The 26,489-nt window shown below is 36.8% G+C and overlaps 1 protein-coding gene across 19 annotated transcripts in view; it reads left to right on the forward strand.

Moving 5' to 3' along the window:
- Window positions 1–26,489, forward strand: part of BICD1 (BICD cargo adaptor 1) — a 222,538-nt gene that overhangs the window by 64,982 nt on the left and 131,067 nt on the right. The gene's annotated exons all lie outside the window — the stretch shown is intronic.

Below are 26,489 nucleotides of genomic sequence, written 5' to 3' on the forward strand. Positions count from 1 at the left end.
CAAAGTTTAGGACACTAAATTTTCTTCAACTCATAAAATGTATTTTACAGTTTAATAGAAAAGCTACGAACACATATCAAATTAGTTTCTGTTAGCTACATCCCTGCAGAGCCAGCTTTGTGGTTTTCAGTGTGATTTTTTTCGATTCCAGAGGGTTATTTGTAAACTAGTTGTTAGGAACATGTTATATGTGTACATTCTGTACAGATGGAAGTCTCTTTACCCTTTTAAATGCCTGGCCTGTAGTACCCGAGAACATAGGAGCATAATCCCCCTAGGAACTCCTGGTTCCACAGCCTTCACTGTCTGTCAGGGGAAGCAGAGACTCCACCATCTTCACACCACTAGTAGAGTCCCTTCCCCAAGACCTGGGAGGTGATTTCACAAGTAAAGAAGTCCAAAGTAAAGGTTGTACCTAATTTAAATGATTGCTTTTGTCATATGCTCTACCACTCACAGGAATGTTTTATTATTAATCACAAACCATAAGCAATTTCTATTCTTGATTTATAATGCTTCTGAAGAGTCATATCCACTGCTATGGTTTTTATACCTTATTAGCCAGTTTAGGGTAAGTTATGCTGTGGTAACAGGCAACCCCCCAAATTTCAGGGGTTTACAACAACAAAGGTTTATCTCTTAAGCTTTACGTTCATTGCCGGTAACTAAGACATTGTTCTATGTCGTTATCATTCCGAGACACGGGCTGAAGGAACAGCCCCTCTCTGAGGCTCTGCTAGTCTTTTAGTAGAGGGAAAAAGAACCCAATGGAAACATGCAATGATTTTTAAAGCTTCTGCTTGAAAGCGGCACATGTCACGGCACCCACAAGTTACAAACCAAGTCAGATGGCCACTGTGGGGATGCGCGGTCTTGCGAGAGAGAAGGCCCCACAAGACGCACAGCCACGCCTGGCATCAGTGTGGCAGGGATGTGTAATCCTTCCACGGTGAGGGGTGGTGAATAGTTTTGAATAATACAATTCACCCCTGTTGCCAAGTCTGGAAACTTGCTGTAAGCAGATTCTCATCTGTTTGTGTGACGGGGTCTGAATGTTAGCTGGCTTCTGTGGCAGAGACAGCACTCTCCTTCCCATGCCATTTCACGTTCTTCCTGGGTTCATGGGAAGATGGCTGTCTCAACCCCTTTGCGTCTTTGTGGGGCCAGAAGACTACTTATGGTCAGTGGATTATGGGGAGGAGTGATGTGTGAATGACACTTTCAGACCTAGCTCCCAAACATCTGGCAAAATCCCCCCACCCCTCTAAGTTCACAGGTGGGGTGGATTCAGACATGCCTGTTTCTCCACATCACTGCTCAGAGGAGATATATCCAGCGAGAACCTTACCTGACTAGAAACATCTACTTTGAATGTACGTTAGAACAAATGAATCTTCATTGTGTTAAAACACTGAGATTTTGTGGTTCTTTATTATTGTGTTACCCTATCTTAACGGATATAACCTTGCTTTGTGGTTTATTTAATGATGCACATTTACTAGAGTGATGTACATTTGATAGTGAAGTGGCCAAATACAACATAACCTTTAAAAAATTGCTAAAAGTGCATGTACATTTCTATTATATAAATATGTGACTGAAGAACTCATTTTTAAATTTGATTTTATTCAGTTAATTTAAATTTAAGTGGACACATGTGGCTGGTGGCTACCAGATGAATCACAGAGCCTTAAACAGTAGGAAGCTTTTTGCTATGTGATGAATTAGAAATCTTTCCACTATCTCAGCATCTGAAAATAAATCAATGTGTTGGGCTGGGCATGGTGGCTCATGTCTGTAATCCTAGCACACTGGGAGGCCAAGATGGGAGGATCACTTGAGACCAACAGTTCAAGACCAGCTGGGGCAACAGTGAGATCCTGTCTCTACAAAAAAAAAAAAAAAAAAAAAATTAGCCAGGCATGGTGGTACATGCCTATAGTCCCAGCTACTTGGGAGGCTGAGCCAGGAGAATTGCATGAGCCCAGGAGTTTGAGGTTGCAGTAAGCTATGATTGTGCCACTGCACTGTAGCTCTAGGGTGACAGAGCAAGATCCTGTCTTAAACAACGACAGCAACAACGACGACAACAAAACCAACACATTATCTAAATTTCACACTTGCTAGATGATTTAGAGTCATAAAATGAACAGAAAGTAATCACATCTTAAATGGTGTTTCAGTTGTGACATTGGTCAACATTCTTTATTAGTATAAGCTGACATGAAGTCCATGTTAAAAGATTCCAAATACAGAGTACAGAAGTACAAATGGTGGAATGGACATTTTTGCCAAAGTATAATTGTGGCCTTTAATGATGTAAAATAAATTTAAAATTAACAAGACCACATTCATTTCTGAATTTTTTCATTGTGAAGTATGTGAAACATGCTAGCTTTGACAACTTTGCAAATGTTGTGCCTTTGCTTAAATCTCTGTATTCCATTTATTGAGATGCTTAAGATCCTGGGAACCATTTGTAGGTATTATAAAAGACTATTTAGTTCTGTTTCTCTATGTTTAAAAGACTTTCAGGCTGGGCGTGGTGGCTCACGCCTATAATCCTAGCACTCTGGGAGGCCGAGGCAGGAGGATTGCTTGAGCTCAGGAGTTCGAGACCAGTCTGAGCAAGAGTGAGACCCCTTCTCTACTAAAAAGAGAAAGAAATTATCCAAACAACTAAAAATAGAAAAAAATTAGCCGGGCATGGTGGCACATGCCTGTAGTCCCAGCTACCCGGGAGGCTGAGGCAGGAGGATCGCTTGAGCCTAGGAGTTTGAGGTTGCTGTGAGCTAAGCTGACACCACAGCAATCTAGCCCCAGCAACAGAGAGAGACTCTGTCTCAAAAAAATATTTCAAAGCAGGAGCTGAGTGATGTAGTGGAGAATATATTGGATTAGGAGCCACAGTATCTGGGTTATGCTGTCCATTGTCTCACTAACAGGCTATGTGAATTTGGGCAAGTTATTTGAATTCTGCGGATCTCAGTTTCTTCTGCAGTGAACTAATCACCCACCTCTAAAATTCTATGGTTGAAAATCACCCTATTTCAACTGGGTCTTTTCTCCTTAACCATTTGCTATTCACACATGGAATGTGAGTTGCTAGAGCTGAACGTACTCCTGTCAACATGACTTAACTCTTTGTTCCAGGAGATTTTTGCTTAGGAAGATAAGACAGTAAATTTATAAATAACTTCCACTGTTTGCTTTAGTAAATTCTTGCAAATCAATTTATCAGGACAAACAGTTTGCTCATCTGGGCAAACAGCTCTCTTATTAAAACAATGTATTGTTCACCTGGGCAAACAGCTTGACAAGTATGTGGAAGAATCACATTATGCCTTATGGTTTTGAAAATGAATCTGCTGTAAACGCTATTTTATTTTACTATTTAACCAGGAGTAAAATACTTTAGTATGTGAGTCTAGGTATTTTTCCTGATTAGTCTCAGACTCTACATAGTTTATATATTGGTGAGGTTGATTATAACAAGATTAGTGAGCTCACAGACATTGGGTTATTTATAACAAAGTGGGTGAGCAAAATCAGTTTTCTATGTCATAGTTTACCAATTAATGTAAACAACATTGTTTGATATAATTCTAAGAAATTTAGTTTTCTATAATATATATAGTCTAAAGGTTACAGGTTAAAGCCTTTGTAGTTTGAAGTCTCAAACAATAGAAGTTTCCTGACATTATTTACCAATATTTAAGAGCAGCTTATTAGTTTGACAAGAGACAGAGCATATGCATGTTTAAACTTAAAGCAGAAATTTGTGTCTGTTGCCTAAATTTCCTTTGTTAACTGTGCTCTTAAGAAGACCAAGTGAAAGTACTTCTTAACATATTTTTGACCCTACACCCTGAATTCTGAAATAACTTGTATCAAAGTTATTTTTTTTTAACTTTCTCACTAAGTATCTGCATCAAACACGAGTTCTCTCTCTGATTTTAACTAAAGCAGAATTAAAATATTTTCAAGTTTATAATTTTTATTTTCTCGTGAAGCCTGATAGGAAAAGCTTTCTCCTTAGGTTCATAGTTTTACCTTAGGAAATTCAGCCATGGATCTGAAAGCAGCTTGTTGAGGATATGGAGTTAGAATTTAGAATGTGTCTTTAAGGATGAATAACCCTGAGAAAGAGTCCCATGATGTTTAAATTCTTTTGCTTTGTTAAATCCATTTTGATGTGGGGACATTTGATATGGACTAAAAAAGATACTAAGACGTTCAGTTAAAAGAAATTACCAACTAATGTGTAGACAACCTCACCTTCTCCTGAGCCTCACTCCATTGTTGACCAGCCTGCTGTATTTTCTTTTTCTTCTTCCTCATCTCTTTCCCCTACTATCTATCTCTGTACTGTCAATATTGGATATGATGTCAGATCACAGTTGAGGTTGAGGCATAAGGTCAAAACCAAAGATAAGTATGCAGAGGGTTGAGGAATTAATAACATCTGGCAGACCTACAATATGTAAATAGATACTAAAAGTTTACTTTAACTCTAGTATAAAAATTAAAAGATAAAAGTACTAAAAATAACTATAGCTATAATAATTTATTCATGGATACATAATATAAAAAGAAAGTGTGACATCTATAGCATAAGATGGGTGGGAGAAGTAAAATTGTAGAGTTTTTGTCTGTGATTGAAGCTATTATCAACTTATAGAATGTTATAACTATAAGATATTTTATGTAAGATCCATTGTAACCACAAAGAAAAGAGCTCTAGTAGATACACAAAAGAAAGAGAAAGGAATCATAGCATACTGCTACAAAAAAATTTAAAAATCACAAAGGAAGACAGTAAGAGAGGAAAAAAGGAAGAAAGGAACTGCAAAACAGAAAACAATCAACAAAATCACAATAGTAAGTCCTTAAATATCAATAATCACTTTAAATGTAAATGGATTAAATTCTCCAGTCAAAAGATAGAGTGGCCAAATGGATTAACAAAAACACCAAATCTAACAATATGCTGCCTACAGGAAACTCACTTTGGACTTAAGGATCACATAGGGTGAAAGTAAAGGGATGGAAAAAGATATTCTGCACAAAAGACAACCAAAAGAGAGCAGGGGTGGCTACACTTAAATGGACTTTCAGTCAAAATTTGTCACAAGAGACAAAGATCACCATATAATATTAAAAACAGTTCAATTCATCAAGAGCATATAACAATTATAAATATATGTGCACTCAACATTAGAGCACCTAAATACGTAAAGCAGTTATTAACAGAACTGAAAGGGGAAATAGGCAGCAATACAATAATAGTAGGGGATTTCAATACCCTACTTTCAACAATGGATAGATCATCCAAATGGAAAAATCAATGAGGAAACAGTGGGCTTGAATTACACTATAGACCAAATGGACTTAGCAAACATGCAGAACAGCAGTGGAATATACATTCTTCTTAAGAACAGGTGGAAAATTCTCCAGGGTAGATCATATGTTGGGCCATAAAACAAGTCTTAAATTTAATATTGAAATCATCTCAAGTATCTTTATCTTTCGTTCCTTTTTTTTTGTTTTTTGGAGATAGGGTCTTGCTTTGTCACCTAGGCTGGAGTACAGTGGCACAATTCAAGTATCTTCTGATTGAAATCACATAAAACTAGAAATTAATAACAGGAGGAATTTTGAAAAACTTTCTATACAAACACATTGAAATTAAGTAACACATTCGTGAATAACCACTGAGTCAAAGAAGAAATCAAAATGGAAATCAAAAAGTATCTTGAGACAAATAAAAATGGATGTACAAATACCAAAACTTACAGGATGCAGCAAAAGAGGAAGTTCATAGCAATAAATGCCTACGTTAAGAAGGAAGAAAGATCTTAAACAAAATTAACTTCACACCTCAAGGAACTAGAAAAGAAAAATAAACTAAACCCAAAGTCAACAGAAGGAAGGAGATAAAGATTAGAGCAGAAATAGACACTAAAGAGACACTAGGAAAGATCAATGAAACTAAGAGTTGTTCTTTGAAAAAGAAATGAAATTGACAAACCTTTAGCTAGACTAAGAAAAGAAGAAAGGGATCTAATAAATAAAATTATAAATAGAAAAAGAGATATAGGCATACCTCATTTTATTGCGCTTTGCAGATACTGTGTTTTTTGCAGAGTGAAGGTTTGTTGCAACCCTGAGAGCAGCATGTCTATCGGCACCATTTTTCATCAGCTTGTGATTACTCAATGTTTCTTTGTCCCATTTTGGTAATTCTTTCAATATGTGAAATGTCTTCATTATTATTATATCTATTATGGTGGTGATGTGTGATCTTTGATGGTACTATTGTTATTGCTTTGGGGTGCCTGGAGCAGTTCCCATATAAAAAGGCAAATTTAATCAATAAATGTGTGTGTTTTAACTGCTTTGCTGACCAGCCATTCCCCATCTCTCTTCTTCTCCTTGGTCCTTCCTATTCCCTGAGACACAATATTGAAATTAGGTGAGTTAATAACCCTACAGAGGCCTCTAAGTGTTCAAGTGAAAGGAATAGTTGCACATTTGCTACTTTAAATCAAAAGCTAGAAATGATTAAGCTGAGTGAGGGAGTCATGTTGAAAATAGACAAGTTGTGAATGCAAAGGAAAAGTTCTTGAAGGAAATTAAAAGTGGTAATCCAGTGAACACACAAGTAGTAAGAAAGCAAAGCAGCCTTATTGTTGATATGGGGAAAGTTTGAATGGTCTGGATAGAAGATCAAACCAGCCACAACTTTCCCTTAAACCAAAGCCTAATCCAGAGCAAGGCCTCTCTTTAATTCTGTGAAGACTGAGAGAGGTGAGGAAGATACAAAGCAAAAATTTCAAGCTAGCGGATGTTGGTTCATAAGGTTTAGGAAGGAAACCATCTCTGTAACATAAGGGTTCAAGGTGAAGAAGCAAGTACTGATATAGAAGCTGCGGCAAGTTATCCAGATGATCTAGATAACGTAATTGATGAAGGTGGCTACACTAAAGAACAGATTTTCAATGTAGACAAAATGGTCTTATAGAAGAAGCCTTACAGAAGAAGATGCCATCCAGGACTTTCATTATCTACAGAGGAGAAGTTAATGCCTCGCTTCAAAACTTCAAAGAACAGGCTGATTCTCTTGTTAGGGACAAGTGCAGCTGGTGATTTTAACTTGAAGCCAGCACTCAATGACCATTCTGAAAATCCTAGGACTCTTAAGAATAATGCTGAATGTACTCTGCTTGTGCTCTGTAAGTGGAACAACAAAGCCTGAATGACAGCACATCTGTTTATAGCATAGTTTACTGACTATTTAAAGTCCATTGTTTGTGTTTTTGTTTTCTTTTTTGAGACAGAGTCTCACTCTGTTGCCCTGGCTAGAGTGCAGTGGCATCATCATAGCTCATTAACAGCCTTGAATTCTTGAATTCAAATGATCTTCCTGCCTCAGCCTTCCAAGAATCTGGGACTATAGGTGCACACCACCACACTCAGCTAATACTTTTATTTTTTGTGGGGACAGGGTCTCACCATGTTGCCTAGGCTTGTCTTGCATTCCTGGCCTCAAGCAATCCTCCTGCTTCAGCCTCCCAAAGTACTGAGATTATAGGCATGAGCCACTACACCCAGCCATCAAGTCTTATTATTTAAGAAATACATTTCATAAGGCTGTAGCTGCCATAAATAGTGATTCCTCTGATGGATCTAGGCAGAGTAAATTAAAAACATTTTGGAAAAGATTTACCATTATAGATGCCATTAACAACATTTGTGATTCATTGGAGGAGGTCAAAATATCAACATCAACGTTAACAGGAGTTTGGAACTGTTGATTCCAACTTTCATGGATGACTTTGAGAGGTTCAAGACTTCAATGGAGGAAGTAACTGCAGATGTGATGGAAATAGCAAGAGAACTAGCATTAGAAGTGGAGCCTGAAGATGGGATTGAATTGCCGCAATCTCATGATAAAACTTGAACAGATGAGTTCCTTTTTATAGGAGCAAAGAAATGTTTCTTGAGATGCAGTCTATTCTGATGAAGATGCCATAAGCATTGTGGTAATAATAAAGGATTTAGAATATATAAACTTAGTTGATAAAGTAGCAGCAGGGTTTGAGAAGATTGACTCCAGTTTTGAAAGTTCTACTGTGGATAAAATGCTATGAAACAGCATCATGTACTACAGAGATATCTTTTGTGAAAGATCAGAGTCAATCAATGCAGCAGACTTCACTGTTTTCTTATTTTAAGAAATTGCCACAACTGCCCCATCCTTCAGCAACCACCACCCCAATCAGTCAGCAGCCATCAACATAGAGGCAAGATCTTCCACCAGCAAAAAGATTACGAATCACTGAAGATTCAAATGATCGTTAGCATTTTTTAGTACTAAACTATGTTTCAATTAAGGTATGTACATTTTTTAGACTTAATGCTATTGCACACTTACTAGACTATAGCATAGTGTAAACATAACTTTTATATGCACTTGGAAACCAAAAAATTCATGTCACTCATTTTATTGTAATATTCACTTTATTGCAGTAGTCTGGAACCAAACCTGCAATATATCTGAAGTATTCCTGTATTACAACTGCTACCAAAGAGATAGAAAGACTCATTATATATAGGCATATAGTCACAATTATATGCCTACAAATTGTTTAACCTGGAAGAAATGGATCAATACCTAGAAACATACAACTTAACCAAAACTGAATCATGAAGGGATAAAAAATATGAACAGACCAATAACAGGTAAGGAGATAGAATCAGTCACTAAAAACCTCCCAACAATGAAAAGCCTAAGACCAAATGGCTGTCATGGTGAATTCTACCAGGAATTTAAAGAATCAACATCAGTCCTTCTTAAACTCTTTCAAAAAATTGAAGAAAAGGGAACACTTCCGAGTACATTTCATGAGACCAGCATTACCTTCCTATCAAAGCCAGGTAAGGACGTAAGAAAAGAAAATTCCAAAAAAAAAAAAAAAAAAAGAAAGAAAATTCCAGGCCAATATTGCTGATGAACATAGCAAAAATTTTCAATGAAATGCTATCAAACCTAATTCAATAGAACATTAAAAAGATCATACATGCAGTGGCTTATACCTGTAATCCTAGCACTTTGGGAGGCTGAGTCAGGAGGATCACTTGAGGCTACGAGTTTGAGACCAGCCTGATTAACGTAGTGAGACCCTGTCTCTACAAAAAAATAAAAAAATTAGCCGGGCATGGTACTGCACCTGTAGTCCTGGCTACTCAGGAAGGCTGAGGCAGGAGAATAACTTAAGCCTAGGAGTTTGAGGTTGCAGGGAGCTGTGATGACACTACTGCACTCTAGCCTGGGTGACGAAGCTAGACACTGTCTCAAAAGAATAATTAATTAAAAAAAAGATTATATACCATAATCAAGTGGGATTTATCCCTGGGATGCAAGGATGGTTTAATATATTCAAATCAATAAATGTGATATACCAGGTCATTAACAGAATGAAAGATAAAAATCACATGATCATCTCAATGGATGCAGACATATTATTTCATAAAATTCAACATCCTTTCATGATAAAAACTCTCAACAAATTAGGTACAGAAGTAATGTACCTCAGCATAATCAAGACCATATATGACAAACCCACAGCTAACATCATATTTAATGGTGAAAAGCTGAATGCTTTTCCTCTAAGATCAGGTCAAGACAAGGGTGCCCAGACTCACCACTTCTATTCAACATAGTACTAGAAATCCCAGCTGGAGCAATGAGGCAAGAAAAAGAAATAAAAGACATCCAAATTAGGAAGAAGTTAAATAGTGTCTCTTTTCAGATAACATGATCATATGTATGGAAAACCCTAAAGACTCTACTGTTAGAACTAATGAACAAATTCAGTAAAGTTGCAGGATACAAAATCAATATACAAAAATCAATAGCATTTCTAGAAATTAGCTGGAAAAGAAATGAATAAAATAATCCCATTTATAATAGTGTTGAATAAAATAAAATACTTAGGAGTAAATTTAACAAAGGAGCTGCAAGATCTGTACACTGAAAACTATGAAACGTTGATGAAAGAAATTGAAGAAGACACAAATAGATATCCTCTCTTCATAGATTGGAAAAATTAATATTGTTAAAATGTCCATAGTAGCCAAAGCAATCCACAGATTCAGTGCAATGCCTATCAAAATTCCAGTGGCAGCTGGATGGAGTGGCTCATGCCTGTAATTCTGGCTACTCAGGAGGCTGAGATAGGAGGATCATGGTGAGACCAGGAGTTCGAGACTAGCATGAGCAACATAGTGAGACCCCATCTCTAAGAAGTAAGGAAAATTAGCTGGGCATGGTGGTGGACATCTGCAGTCCCAGCTAATTGGGAGGCTGAGGCAGGAGGATTGCTTGATCCCAGGAGTTCAAGGCTGCAGGAACTATGATCGTGCCACTGCACTACAGCCTGGATGACAGAGTGAGACCTCATCTCTAAAAAAAGAGAAAAGAAAACCCAACGGCATTTTTCATAGAAATAGAAAAAACAATTCTCAAATTTGTATGGAACCACCAAAGACCCTGAATAGACAAAGCAATCTTGAGAAAGAAGGACAAAGCTGGAGGCATCACATTTTCTGATTTTAAACTACATTACTAAGCTGTAGTAATCAAAACAGTATGGAAGTGGCATAAAAACAGACATGAAGACCATTGGAACAAAATAGATAGCCTAGAAATAAACCCACACATATATGGTCAACTAATCTTTGACAAGGGTACCAAGAATAAACAGTGGGGAATGATTGTCTCTTCAATAAATAGTCTTGGAAAAACTGGATATCCACATACAAAAGAATGAATTTGGACCCTTGTTTTATACCATATGCAAAAATTAACTTGAAATGAATTAAAGACTTAAATATTAGATCTAAAACCATAAAACTCCTAGAAGAAAACATAGGAGAAAAGCTCCTTGACATTGGTCTTGGCAATGATTTTTTGAATATGAAACCAAAAGCACGTGTAACCAAAGCAAAAATAAGTAAGTGAACTACCTCAAGCTAAAAAGCTGCTGCACAGCAAGGGAAACAATCAACAAAATGAATAGGCAACCTACAGAATGGGAGAAAATATTTCCAAGCTATATGTCTGATAAGTGGTTAATATCTAAAATATATAAAGAATTTACACAACTCACAGAGTAAGAAAACAAATAATTAAAAAATGGGCAAGGGACCAGAATAGACATTTTCCCAAAGAAAACATGCAGAGATCCAACAGATATATGAAATGGTGCTAATCATCAGAGAAATGCACATAAAAACCACCATGAGATACCACCTCACACTGTTAGAATGGCTGTTATCAAAAAGACAAAATATAGCAAATGTCAGCAAGGGTGTGAAGAAAAGAGAACCCTTGTACACTGTTGGTGGGAATGTCGATTGGTATAGCCATTATGGAAAACAGTATGGAGGTACCTCAAAAAATCAAAAATAGAACTACCATATGATACAGCCACTTCTGGGATGAAATGAAATCAGTATCTGCTCTTCATGTTCATTGCAGCACTATTCACAATAGTCAAGATATGGAAACAACCTAAATGCCCATTGACAGACAAATGGATAAAGAAAATGTGGTGTATATACACAATGGAATGTTATGCAGCCTTAAAGAAGGAAATCCTGCCATTTGCAACAACATGAATGAACCTAGGGGACATTATGTTAAAGTGAAATAAGCCAGACATAGAAAGACAAATATTGTTTAGTGTCACTTGTATGTGGAATATAAAAAAGTTAAACTCTCAGTAACAGAGAGTAGAATGGTGATTGCCAGGGTCTGGGGGTTAGGGCATAAGGTCAAAGGGTACAAACTTTCTGTTTTAAGATGGATAAGTTCTGGGGATCTAATCTACAGTGTGGTGAATATAGTTAATAACACTGTATTGTTTACTTGAAATTTGATAACAGAACAGATCTTAAGTGTCCTCACTTCCCACACACACGTTCTCAAATGGTAACTGGTGGTGATGGAAATGTTACTTAATCTGATTGTGGTAATCAGTGCACAATATATGCATATACCAAATCATCATGTTGTATACCTTGAATATATACAATTTTTATTTGTTAAATAAATATTTTAAAATTTTTTAAAAAGACATTTACCAGCCACACTTACACATCTTAAGACTCATCTCAGGAAAAGCCATTAGTCATTTAAAGCAAAGCATACTCTTCTATCTGAGATTTTACTTACAGTTTTAATGTCTGCATCTCAAATTTCAATTCTCATTCTCCTTAGAAGCTGAAAGCATTGGTCAGGGTTCAGGTTGTGGTGGAAATATTTGGGCCTGTGGAAGAAAAATTCATATTATTGGTTTGAAGAAAACAATCTGCTGTGATTATCAATTTATTGTAATTAGTTCCAAAGGAGAAAACCAGAAGTCTTAATATTTTCTTACTGACAAAGAAATTCAGGCTCTTTACCAAGGGATGTTACACATCAAGAGTGGAAGACTGTTTCCTTGACAACCAATTAGAATGGACAGCTTCAAGGTTAATGACTATACTCCACAAGAAATAGGATTAAGCTTCCAAAGTCTGGATGTCTGAAGGTAACTTGTTATAAACTAGGTAGGACACTTTCATGATGACAAGATGCAGATCAGCAATAAGTAATACAGGAATGGGTCTTCACCCAGCATGAGTTAGGATTTGTAGTTTTATTTTGTCCAAGTTTGATGTATTGTGAACTTCTTAGCCTTCACTTTTATCAGCTAGCTGAGCATGACTCTCTAACACAAAGCTCTGAGTGACAAGCATGCATGCATTATATTAAGAAAGCAGAACTGTGTAATGATAATTTGGAGGAGAGGACCAAGTACCCTTAAAAGTTTTCACAGACTTTTAAATAACTCTTCTTATGGGGGAGGGGGAATGATAGTGGCAAAAATAATGAGGTGCCTGAAAGTCTTCCACTTCGACTAGGGTGAGGGTCAGGGATGAATGTTGCATTAGTTAGTTGGTAACTAACTAATGGTAATAAAAAGCAGTGTTTGTGCAGTTTGACGGCCTTTCTGCATATCCTGCTTTGTAGCTGGGTACTCTTGCTTGTTAATTTGTTTCCCCCACAAAGCCCCCTGTCTTTTTTAACTGGTGGTTGACAGGCATCTCTAAGCCTATTTATTTCATTATTTCACACTAATTTAGTGTGAAATTTAGCTTTAGTTCTTTGGACTGCACAAGGTCTGCTTTTCTTAAAATGTTCCCCCACTCTCATGCTTCTGATTATCTGTAAATAAGAACTGTCTACCTGTCTCCTCCTTCCTCCAAGGCCTGTGCTAAACCTGTCACCCTCAGCTGGAAGCTCCTTCTGCTTCCTTCTGGCCAGTTCACTATCAGTCACTTATTTAGACCCACATCACTGAGGAGTCTTTAGGTTCAAGCCTGGTTTCATCAATTACTAGACCTGTGATTCCAGACAAGGCTCTTAACTTTTAATTTCCCATGATCGTTTTTCTCTTCGACATCTCAGGGTGAGCTATTGACACCTACTGTTCACTTCTACCTTTACTGATACTCTGTTTTTTTTCCTGTTACCAGTATATGCTGTGAACCCTGTGAAAGGTCAACATTACTATGCTCGTGGGTAAGACCAAGAGACATAAAGACATGAATTTGAGGCCAACAGGGGATGAATTGCAGAGAGGCATAAATGTGAGGCAGAAAAGAAATTATGAGTTATAATAAAATTTATTAAGAGCCCCTGTAAACTTCTGGCCAAAAAAAAAAAAAGCTATTGAGGAAAATTGGAAGTTGAAAATTTATAAAAGACACGACATCCCTTAAGATTAGGATTCAGCCACATTTTACAGAAAACCCAAATGGGAGTAGATTAAACATAAGAGGTCCAGAGGTAAGTAGTGCAGGGCTGGTTATGGCAACTCATGGTCACAGGGGGCCCAGGTTTCTCCTCCCATTCTTTTCTCCTGTCCTTAGTGCTGGCTTACATGCCAAAACTCTCCTCATGGCCACAAAATGCTCCTGCTGCTCCAGCTGTCACGTCCACTTTCCAAGCTAGAGGAAAGTGGAATAGTGAAAGTACATATCTCCCAACTGACTCTGCTCACTTTGAAGAGCTTCCCTGGCTTCCATCCACTTAACTTCTGCTTAAATTTTCTAGAAGCCAAGGAGGTTGGGCAAAGTATCCTTTAAGATGGGAACGTTGTCACCCCAGATAACACCAACATTCTTTATTAGGGAAGCCGGAAGAGTGGATATTGTGTAGGCAACTCAGTCCCTTCTACCATAGCAGACTAGGACAGAAATAACTAGATGATGGTTTTGCTCTGGTTTAGCCTAAACAAGCTTGTATCTTACTCTGCTTAAACTACTTTTGTATTTCCTAAGTTTCTATAAGTTGAGATCAAAGTTTTCATATTATCTTCTGCACATTTCTTGTTAGGTTCCTCATGTCTAGTTTCTTGCTGCAGTTCTGCTGTAGACAGTGTGGTATAGTTGGTGGACAGTTTCGGGGCCACTGGGCTTTGAATATTGGCTGTGCTACTCACCAGCTGACGAGTTACTAAACCTTATATGCAAAATGCAGAATGATGTTACTTGTTATTATAAACAAAGATTTTTAGACTGAGGCAATTTTTAAAAATTCAAGTGAAAGTCCACATTACATGAAGACAAGAAGACACAAAACACATGGTTAATTCACTTTGTTAACCAGTAAGAATGTAAGTGCCCAAATGCAGAGCAAAGGAAACAATATGCCCTAGAAACATTTTTTTTCTTAATAATAAAAGTCACTTGATCTGTTCTCCTACATCCTAGTTCCAACCGGATTTTACAAAAATCTAGGTCATATTAATAATTCCATGTCAATCCTGCTCTTTGCTAATAACTGCGAGATCAGGAATGGTCGCTCACTACTTTCTTTGACTTTCAAAAGGGCCTACTGTATTTTCCTTCTGGAATAGCATGAAATAACCTTTTTCCTGAAGGAAACTCTCCTCTCTATGGTTCTTTCTTCTGAAACAAGGCTTTCCTTCTCCGAGCCCTGAGCTGGAATAATTTCCTCTGAGATATTCCTCTTATCTAGGAGTATTGAAGTGAGGTCACAATGCCTCAGCTGACTTCAGTTAATTTTCCTGAGCTGAATTAAGTGAATAGTTTAACAAATTGTCCTTTAAAGGGATAGACTTGTTTTTATTCAAAACTTGCATATAAATGAAACCACCAGATTTCTTCATTCAACATAATGAAGCTTGGTATTCCAGCGATTTGGCTAAATGCACAGGCACTTAATGAATGTTTGTTGGAAGGAAGGAGGATGACAGCAAAGAAGAAAGGAAAAGGAGGGAAAATTAGGAAAAAAATTTTTTTTCTTACTGGGATAGGTTTAATTTTTAATTGGAAAAAGGAATATGAAATTGATTACTTTCATGCTTGGGGACCCAGAATATAACTTATGGTGACTTATGAAGTATTTTCCTTTTATCTACATGTTAAAGATAAAGACACTCATTGGCCAAAACCCAAAAAAATTAGTTTACCTATATTTTATACATATTTGCTCAAAATATATGGAATCTATGGAAAGTATGGAGAATTTCTTTCTGGTTATAATATTTAGAAAATGTGTGCATTTGAGTTTTGCTTCTAGATAGACATACTCAACTAAGCAAGCAAGATATCTTCTCTGAGATTTCTTGCTGAGCACAGGTATTTTTCCTTATGTTGATTCTTAAAATCTCTGTATTTGGTTGGTAGCTGTAGTGTTAAGAGACTAGCTTCTAACCCAGCCAGAAGAAGCTGACGTGAACCACCAGAAATAACACTGACTATATACAATAATTATGGGACAATGGTTGTCCAACATTTTTGATCCTAAGATTTCTTGACATGTATCACCCTGCCAAGAGAAAAAAATACTGGGAAACTGAGGAGGGCCTAGGGAGAGGAAGCATGGGCCGCTGCCAGCCTGGGCAGATGGAGTCCTTTTGGAGTCCTTGTTCACAGGGTTGAAGACCAGATCCTTGTTTGAGACCCCGACCCTGGTGAGTAAGAACATTTGTTTAGGATCTCCAGGGCCCAGTAGGCAATCGTGGGGAAAGATTTGAAGGTCTTGTACTTGCCTAAATTATGGGGGTAGGGGTAGGAAAGGTAATTCTGCCTTTTGATATTACCTATATTTTCTTTAACAATTTACATATGTTGCTTACATAAAGGATAAAACTCCAGGTTTTATGTATTTGCTGATTAAATTTCAGCATCAATATGGAATATTTTAAATATTTGGCTGTTGAACTATTAGCTTTAGTTCAGTTATTTCTCAATATTAAAGTGTGCCTGCAGTCCTTTCATGCAAAGCTGGGTTTTCAGGGGTTGCTGTAATAAAAAGCAGATACCATGAGTATCAATGTGGAACAGGAAGTGAGGGTGACAGGATCCAATCTGATTCCAGAGTTTGAGAAGTTGGGCAGTGCCCAACAGGTGTACACATCCCATTAGTAAGTAATTGTGGTTATTTAAGAATGAAATAATTTTTTTCTTTCAATTTTTCATACAGCTTTTTCAAACAGCTATACATTGTTAAGATGTAAAGACCAATTAAGTTGTTTGGACTTAGCTAACTACTTAAATGGAATTGTTAGGTATTTATTCTATGGGTGCCATGAAAAAATTAAGATACTACGTGAGCCTGAGCCAAGAATGTTTAGGATCATCCCAGAATGGAGGGTGAAGAAAACAAAAAGAATGTTTGGAAATCTCTTTTCCGAATCAGCTAACTCAGAATAGTTGGAAAGAGAGTCTATATGTCTTTGTTTTTAAAAAGTTCCCCAGGTGGTTCTAAGGGGCCCACTAAGGCTGAGAACCACTGCTTGAGAAACCGTTGCACATGAGACTTAGGATATTGCTACTCTAATTGTATCCGGGGACCAGCGCTCAATTGCAAATTATTTCCTACAGGTTTGCATCAAGATAAGTACAGTTTATAGTAATCATTTTCAGTGAATAATGGTACAGTTTTGTCATCTTTCTCTTTTTCTCTGATTAAATTTATCAAAATAATTTTATGGCAAATTTAATAATAAAAAACTGGGGCTTGTATTTTGTGGTTTTTCCTCGTATTTTTCTAGTAATTTATTATTTATAGCTTTATTCAGGTATAATTGACAGAATAAACTGCATATAAAGTATACAATTTGATACATTTTGATATCTGCATACACCCATGAAATCATCACCACAACTAAAGTAATGAACATATCTATCACTCCCTAAAATGTTTTGTTTGTAATTTCTCCCATTTGCCCCTCCACAATCCTCCACGCCTGCCCCCTCCCCAGGACAACCATTGATCTGCTTTCTGTCACTATAGATTACTTTGCATTGTTTAGAATTGCATGTAAATGGAATTTTCCAGAATGTACACTTTTTTTGTCTAGCTTCCTTTACTTAGCATAATTATTTTGCACTTCAGTCATGTTGTTGCATGTATCAGTAGTTCATTCTTTTTTTTGCTGAGTAGCATTCCATTGTATGGATATACCACAACTTGTTTTTTCATTCACCTATTGATGGACATTTGAATTGTTTCCAGTTTTTGACTATCACAAATAAAGCTTCTGTGAGCATTTGTGTACAAATCTTTATGTGATCATATGCTTTCATTTGTCTTAGGTAAATAAATACCTAGGAATGGAATGGCTGGGTCACATGGTAGGCATATTCTGATAGTAATTATTTTTATTGTATTTCACAAAAGCATTAGTCCACCAAGATGGAAAATAAAACACTTCCTTCACCAAATGTAATTAGAGAAGTACTAGCCTAGGAGACATGCACAAGAATGTTCATACCTACATTGTTTATAGTAGCAAAAAAAAAACTGGAAACAGTCCAGTCATTCATTGTCAGGAGAATGGATTATTAAAATAAGGTATATATTGCTGGGCACAGTGGCTCATGCCTGTAATCCCAGTACTTTGGGAGGCCAAGGCAGGAGGATCGTTTGAGCCCAGGAGTTTACCAGCCTGGGCAACATAGTAAGACTCTCATCTCTACAAAAAAAATTTTAAAATTAGCTGAATGTGGTGGTGTGTGCCTATAATCCCAGCTAGAGAGGCTGAAGTGGGAGGGCCTCTTGAATTGGAGGCTGCAGTGAGCTATAATTGCACCACTGCACTCCAGCTTGGGCCAGAGAGCAAGACCCTGTCTCCAAAAAAACAAAAAACAAACGGCATTTATTGACTACCTTGTAACAACGAAACTAGATGAGCTACAGCTACACTAATCAAAATGGATAAACTGGGAATTTAAAGTTGAATTATAAAAGCAAATTGCAAAAGAATGCAATACAGAAGGATTCTATTATATGAATTTTAAAAACAAACATTAAGCAATATTTTATTTGCAGACACATACATATATGGTAAACGATAAAGAAAATGGTGTTAGAGAATTTAAGATAGTATTGACTTGGGGAAGGGCTGGGGTACAGTGAGGGAGATAGGACCAAGGAAGGGCAGAGAGAGGCTATTGAGGCTAACAGGTCTTGATCTAATTCTTAAACTACAGAAATTCATTTTGGTGTTATATTTTGTCATAAATTTCTTGTATGTATATTCAGTATATAACAAACAAATTTGAAAAAAATCTCTGAACAGTTGAAAGAATTTGTTAAGACAGAAGGTACCAATTACAAATCATCAAATACAGAAAAAAATCCAGCCTTTGAGTAAATATATATTTGAATGATAGGCTATTAGAAAAAACAGGGGCATTAAGCCAGGTTTTCATAGACTATTTGGTTAAGAAGTATGGAAAATATGATATGCTATTCATTAGAATGATGCCATGTAGCCGTGTAATGTGATGATTAAATCAGGCAAGAATATGTGATAGATTGTTTTTTTTTTAAAAAAATCTCAAGTTAAAAATGCATATTTTTCATTTTATGATAATTGAAAACAGTTTACAGAATACAAATGAAAATCAGAACTCGGTAATCAGATATCCTGTGTTTCCTAGATGGATGGAATGTATAGTTGGATAGGATAAAAGCTAGAAAACATCAAGGAAGGTAAGAAAGAGTTGAAAATTCTCACTAAAAGAAAATAAAGCTGAATTCTTTGCTAATATAACCTTGAGACCCCATGCCTTGAGAAATTTCTTCCTGTTTGTACATTTTTAATGGCTTCATTGAAAAACAGATATATCTGAGCTCCCTTTCTAGTAAGAGGTTTAGTGTTTCAGAAATGAGTAGGGATCTGCTCTCCGTAGGGAGGTGGATGGGCTCCTGGGTCTTCACGAGTCCAGGGAAAACCTGCACAGCAGAGGAGGCAGCAGACTGCCAGTGTCAGATCTGAGACTTACAAAGAGCAGAAGAGAAGAGGTTGGGGATTGATATTTAATAAACATTTACTGTGTCCAAGGTATAGATTTTATACCTCTTATTTTGGTATAGATTTTATACCTCTTATCTGATGTCCTTACCTTTTAGGGCTAGGCTATTCTTACCTTTAAGTAGATGTCGTCATTCTCATTTTACACATGAAGTAACTGAGACATAGAAATTAAAAACCTTTCCGAAGATTTCAGAGGAGGCAGATTTAAACCCAAATGCATTTGCATGAAATCCCAATGCATTTGATTCCAAAGCACATCTTCCTTCTGCTAATAACAGTGAACAGTTATTAAGCTCTTACCATGTTTGTACCAAGGACTGTTTCAAGTGATACATAGATTTTCTTTTTAAGCCTCACAACAACGTTATGACACAGAAGCTATTATTATCCCCATTTTACAGATGAGAAAACTGAGGCACAGAATGTTAAGTAACTTACCCAATGTCACACAGTAAGTAGCAGGGTTGGTCTAGCTCAGGAGCCCACACTCTTAACCTCTTTTGGCCTCTTAGGAGTATATCTGCCCTTTCAAGGATCAGGCTTGATTCTATCCATGAGACCCTATGTCTCCTAATAACTTCTGAACTGTATGAGTCATGGAAACTGGTTTCTCCTAGCTGGATACTTCTGGGTCGCCCAACCTCCAGTGAGTTCTTTTCTAATTGAATCTACTCTCTAACTCTTTGCTGCTGGAATATACAGTAGTGGTTTGAGAAACATTTCTCAGCCAGTTCTAACAAGTTCAGCTAGATTCTTCCTATTTTTTGTGCCTTTTCAGATCCTTTGGGCTCATTGTTTTCCAAGAAATGAAGATGAATCATTAGAAAACCTTTCAGTCCTCTTGAATTCTCACACTCTATTCTTTAACATGGACTTTTATTAAGACTCAGTTTAAAACAAACGGTAATTAACATCATTTCTAACCATTTCATGGAATTATCACTCATATCTTTTCTACTCCAAAAATATTTCTAGTAGATTAAAATAAAAGAAACCAATACAATGGGATAAATACAATAAAAACACAAAGAGAAAGAAAACAGGAGATAGTTATTCCAAAAACTTAAGGTATTTCAGTTGCTATTGAACATTTAATGCTGAATTTCCTGGCAGCGGAGGCAACAGAAATATACTTGAGCAAATAATTTGTGTTGTATGTTCAGAGAAGGTAAACTAGTTCATCGGGGAGGATAGGCTACCATGACAGGCCTCTTGCCAACCCTGTCCTTCCTGCGAGTTAAATCACATCTGAATGTTTGCTGGAGCACTCAGATCTTACAGAACTGGCACTGATAGTCTTTAAAGAGGCGCCAGTGCTGTGGTTCTTGCCCAGCATCGCTGACAGTTAGGCTTGCTCCTCTGGGGGAAGGTCAGGCTCTAGGTCACTCCCTTGCTGTGTTCCAGTCTCTGCTCAAAGGTCACCCCTTCCCTTACCACCTCCTCTAAATGAGGCCCCCTCTGTCTCCACCTGTGTTCTGTGTTACCCTCTGTCCCTGTCTAACCTGTTACCACTAGCCATATGTGACAATTAAAATTAAATTACATAAAATTGAAAATTCAATACTTTGGTCATACTAGCCACATTTCAAGAGCTCAGTGGCTACATGTGGCTAATAATTATCATATTGGACAATGATGCAGATTCATCATTGCAGAAAGTTCCGCTGGGCAATTCTAGCCTGTGCTCTTATCTTGCCTTTCATTTTCGTCTTAGAACTTTTCCAACGTTATGCCACACATTTATTAATTTATTTGTTTATATTCCACTAGAATATGTACTCTGGATGACAGAGATATTTTTCCCTTTCTGGGCCATTGCTGAATCCTCAGTGCCTAAAGCATAGTACAGTGCTCTGTAAATATTAAATATTTGTTGAGTGAGTAAATGAATGAATGAATTTTAATATTATTTTGCAGTTTCAAAATAATAAGTATTTTGTCTAAGGTCTAAAAAGTGTACTAGTAACCTAGTACACTTTCTGCCACAATTTTTGAGATGAAAGAATGAATATTCCGTAACCAAAGATACATTTTGGAGGTAAAGTGATATTATTAAATACACTAGCCAAACTTTTATTTCTTTTATATTATGAAGACTGTGTATGAAAATTCTGCCTATTCATTAACATATTGTCCTGAATATGAAGACATAAATGATCAATTTTCTTTGTATTAAAAAGCCACGTAAGTAGAAGGAAAAAACAAAATACTTATTCTAGAGCTAACTGGACTTACACTGATATGTAATTTAAAGCAAATTAGGTCCATTGCAATGGCAATGTTAAAAGTGCAATATTAAAAGTGATATTGTGCAATTATAGTTACAGACAGGATGAGAAATCATAATATATTCTAAAATGTCAATTTACCTCAATTAATTTCAGATCAAAGTTACCGTGAAATGATTGCAGTTCCTAAAAGTTCCTAAAAGAAATTTGATGGTCAAAACAAAATACACTAAATAGAAGCATGACTATCCTAGGTTTTCTATAAATAGACATTGAAGCTAGTGTTGTGATTTCAGCCAAAGATGCCAATAGCCTTGAAAAGATTGTTTCTCTTCTATTGGGCCCAGCTTTGTCAGCAGACACTTGGAAGGTGATAGAGGAAGGAGGTCGAGCCAGACAGATCTGGTAAATCAACCTTAACAAGTAGCCAGATGATAGATGTCAGTTGGCTATTGTGCCCAATTCCAGTTACTGACAATGAGGAATTAGAAAAAATAGGAGTTTTCTCCTTCACCCTCCCTTTCTTAAAAGTAGATACCTCCTGAGTAGTGTTAATTCTCAGTGGATTTGCAAATGCAGATCATGGGGCATCTCTAGCCTGTGCAAGATTGGTGTTATTTTGCTATTTCAAGTAAAAACATGATGGCTGATGTCCTTGGATGACCTAATATACTTTCACTGTTTTTCAGATCAGGTCCAGTGAAGGGCCAAGTTTCTTCATAAAAATAATGACTAATTTTGGAAACCCATATGTTCAGTGAAAGTTTCTGAGCTGGAATAAATATGAATGAAGGATTCATCAAAATCTTTATATTGGGAGTTTCGATTCTTGATTCTTTTTGAAAATCTATTCTATGTGTATGTGTCTGAAATTCTTATCTCCTTTGGCACTGAGTCTAGAGTACAATTTTTGAAAACTGTAAATTAAGGGTGGAACAATAAATTCACATGCTGTTAAGACCTTAGGGGTTATTTTAGCTGCCAAGAGAGCATTGCCTATATGCTGTGAGTAATAGAGAGCAACAAAATGCCCAAGTCTGTTGTTACTCAGGCAGAGTGAAGAAAAATCGCCCTGTGGCAGATGATTCTTGTTTTCTGTATGTAGAACTAGGGAGATAGCTGTGAAAATGAAGCTAGCTGAGGTTCTTGACACACAGCTCATGCTAATTTAAATTTTACTAATACTTGACTTGACGAATCCTTTAGTAGGGTGAGGGTCTGCTGAAGACTCACCAGGCCACTTAGGGAGAGGGGACAGGCGCTGCCGGAACTCTTCCCCTCCAAAGGCTTTTCATGGGCAGTGAATTCAGAATTGACTTCACAGAATCTGGTCATTACTGATGGAAAAGTAAAATCAACCTCATCTCCAGAGATAATTTTTCATCATGAGATTATATGCTTATTGCTACATGTGAAAATCTGGCTACTCATAAGAATTTCTGTCCAAAGACCAAACAAACTAAACACTAGGAATATTACACTCTGTAGACCGGGAATGGTGGCTCACGCCTGTAATCCTAGCACTCTGGGAGGCTGAGGTGGGAGGAACGCTTGAGCCCGGGAGTTTGAGGTTGCAGTGAGCTATGATGATGCCACTGCACTCTACCCAGGTGACAGGAGCAAGACTCTGTCTAAAAAAAAAAAAAAAAAAAATCCCCTCTGTACATACAGGTGAACATCAATACCAGAATATTTCTTCCTCATTGATGCTTAGAAACCATCTTTTGATTTTGATCCATGTCAAGAGTCTAAGAAAGATAGTTTACTAAGACGTGGGTTTTCAGGGTACTTTTTAAAAAATTTCTGTTTCTGTGAGTATAATTTGGGGAGGAGCAACAGATAGTCTTTAAAATCACTAAATCATGCTGCCTCTTCGTAACTATTGCAAGGTGTCCCATATAATGATTAACACATCTCTTTTCTGCCTTAAGATTTATAACAAATGTAAAACTGAGTTTCACAGATGAATTCCAGCCTCATCTCTTGATGTACTGTAGCATAATGCAGAAGCAATTTGTCATGACATTTTAAATTTCAAAATGTAATAAAATCATGTACATCATAAAGCCACAGCACTTCTCATTGAATATAGTATCTCTTTGGTGTTCGTGTCCATATGTTCTGCCATAACTGTGTGCCAGTATTTTATCAGATCTATCAACTCCCTTAGGGCAGAGACTACATTTATTTATTTTTTAAATTTTTATTTGAAATAACTTTAGACTTAGAAAAAAATTACAAAAATACTACTTTGATTTTTCAGATACCCTTTACACAGTTTCCCCAAATGTTACTGGTTTACATAACCATGGTGCAATTATGGAAACAGAAATTGACATTAATACAATAGTACTATTAACCAATCTAAAGAACTTATTCCTGTGTTGCCAATTGTCCTATTTGTGTCTTTTTGGTAGGTCAAAGATCCAATCCAGGATACTACATAGCTTTTAATTGTCATGTTTTGTTAGTATCATCTAGTCTGGAGGAATCTTTCTCTAATTTTCATGACTTAATACTTTTCAAGAGTCCTGACCAATAATTTTGTAGAATTCCCCCCAGTTCTGGTTTGTCCGATGTTTTCTTAGGATATGATGAGTTGGCTTATGCATTTTTGGCAGGAATTCCGCTGAAGTGATATTGTGCCCTTCTCAGTGTATTATATCAGAGGGTACATGATGTCAGTGTGTCTCACCACGATTGATCTAACTTTTGGTCACTTAGATGAGGTGGTGTCTACCGGGTTTCTCCATTGCAGAGTTATTATTTTTCCCATTGGAAGTGATGAGTATTTGGGGGAGTGATGCTTTAAGACTATGCATATATCCTGTTTTTCATCATACTTTCTCCCTTTAATTTTATTTATTTATTTTTCTTTTTTTGATTTGTTTTTTTTTCTTTTACTTTACCTTGGCATAACTGACAAATCTCCCTTTAATTTTAGATTCCACTGATGATTCTTACCTGTAACAATCACCACGTGGTTGTTTGCTAAATGTGATATATTTATTCCCATAATTCCTTCTACATTGTTAGAATTTTACTGTAAGGAAGAGCCGTTCTTTCTTTTGCCATTGTTCGATCATTTTACCAATGTGGATTCATGAATATTTATCTTACTCTATGGATTATAATTCATTACTATAATTGTTTACTTTGTTGCTCAGATTATCCCAGATTTGGCCATCAGGGAGCCTTTCATCTGTTTGGCTCCTGTGGTTTTTTTGTTTTTAGAGGCAGAGTCTCATTATGTTGCCCAGGCAGAATGCTGGCTCCTGGGCTCAAGTTATCCTCCCACCTCAGACTCCTGAATAACTGGGACTATAGGCGTGCACCACCATACCCAGCTTCCTGTGTCTTTTTGACATACCCCCATCATTTTTTTAAGCATTTTGTTACTCTTTGGTACCACAAGATGTGTCAAGCTCACATCTTGTTCCAGCCCTAGAGTCAATCATTTCTCCAAAGAGCCCTAGTTATTTTTATTGAAGATTAATATTTAGAAACAAAGTCTGGGTGCAAGGTATGCTCATTGCGATGGTATGTCATTGTTTCTAGGCCTTCTCAGCTGACAGGGCAGGGAAATTGTGTGTGTGTATATAGACATATATACACACACACATAATATGAAGATATATATATACACGTGCATATATTTACACACATAATATGGATATATATACACATACATAAACATATCTCTTCTCCTCTCTCTATGAATATTTATCTACCTATTAAAAACAGTAAGTGTATCCTGATACTTCCAATTACAACCCAATACCATTAGTTTGCTTCTAAATTTCTCCTTTCTTTATTTGTGACTTTCTCCAACAGCGAGAAACATGGTTTTCATTATCCACTATCTATTTACTTATTTGCTCAACCCTAGTATGTGTGTAGAGAAGTTTCAGAATTTCAATCCTACAATCCCTGTAAGAAACAAATTTACTATAGTTTTTGGGTACCGTCCTTTTTGTCTTTAGCCTTCCAGCATGTAGTAAAAATACTATTTTCCAAAATTACTCAGGTCAGATTTTTTCTTCCTACCCCTTTCAGTGTGGTATGTTGTTCATTTGTAATACAGCCAGGTTCGTTTGTTACTGTTTTTGTTCTGTTTGGGGTTTGCCCAACACGCAGAGGTTGATTTTAATTATTACTTATTTGGGGGGTATGTGAAACATGAGTATAGTTTAAGAGTCAGAGCTGTATGAAGAGGCATACTCAGAAAAGTGTCCCTTCGCCTCATCCTCTCCGTCTCATTTCATTCCCCTATTCTTTCCACCCTGTTCCCACCTACCCCCACAGGTGATCAGTTTCATTAGTTTCTGGTTTATTCTCTTGTATTTCTTTCCACATGAATAAACAGACACATACATGTTTTCTTATACAGAGATGGCATTTCAATGTCTTTTTGTGGTATTGGGCAATTTAAATGCTGTTTGGTAATTTCATCAATCTTAAGGGTGCTGTTCATAATTGGTCTGTCCTTATTAGTAATGTATTAAAAAACAAAACTATTTTTTTAATAAAATATTTATGGGATTTTTTTTTCTAGAATGATGACAATATGAATTTTGATGGGCTCGTTAGCACTCAGCTGTCTTTTTTTTGATAGGACTTGTCCAAAAAATAGTAATATAGCCAGGCATGGTGGCTCACACCTGTAATCCTAGCACTTTGGGAGGCTGAGGCTGGAGGGTCTCTTGAGGCCAGGAGTTCAAGACCAGCCTGAGCAAGAGCGAGATGCTGTTTCTACAAAAAATAGAAAAATTAGCCGGATGGGGTGGCCCACGCCTGTAATCCCAGCTTGAGCCCAGGAGTTTCAGATTGCAGTGAGCTATGATGATGTCACTGC

The sequence above is a fragment of the Eulemur rufifrons genome, chromosome 16 (genome assembly GCF_041146395.1).
Source record: "Eulemur rufifrons isolate Redbay chromosome 16, OSU_ERuf_1, whole genome shotgun sequence".
Lineage (NCBI taxonomy): Eukaryota > Metazoa > Chordata > Mammalia > Primates > Lemuridae > Eulemur > Eulemur rufifrons.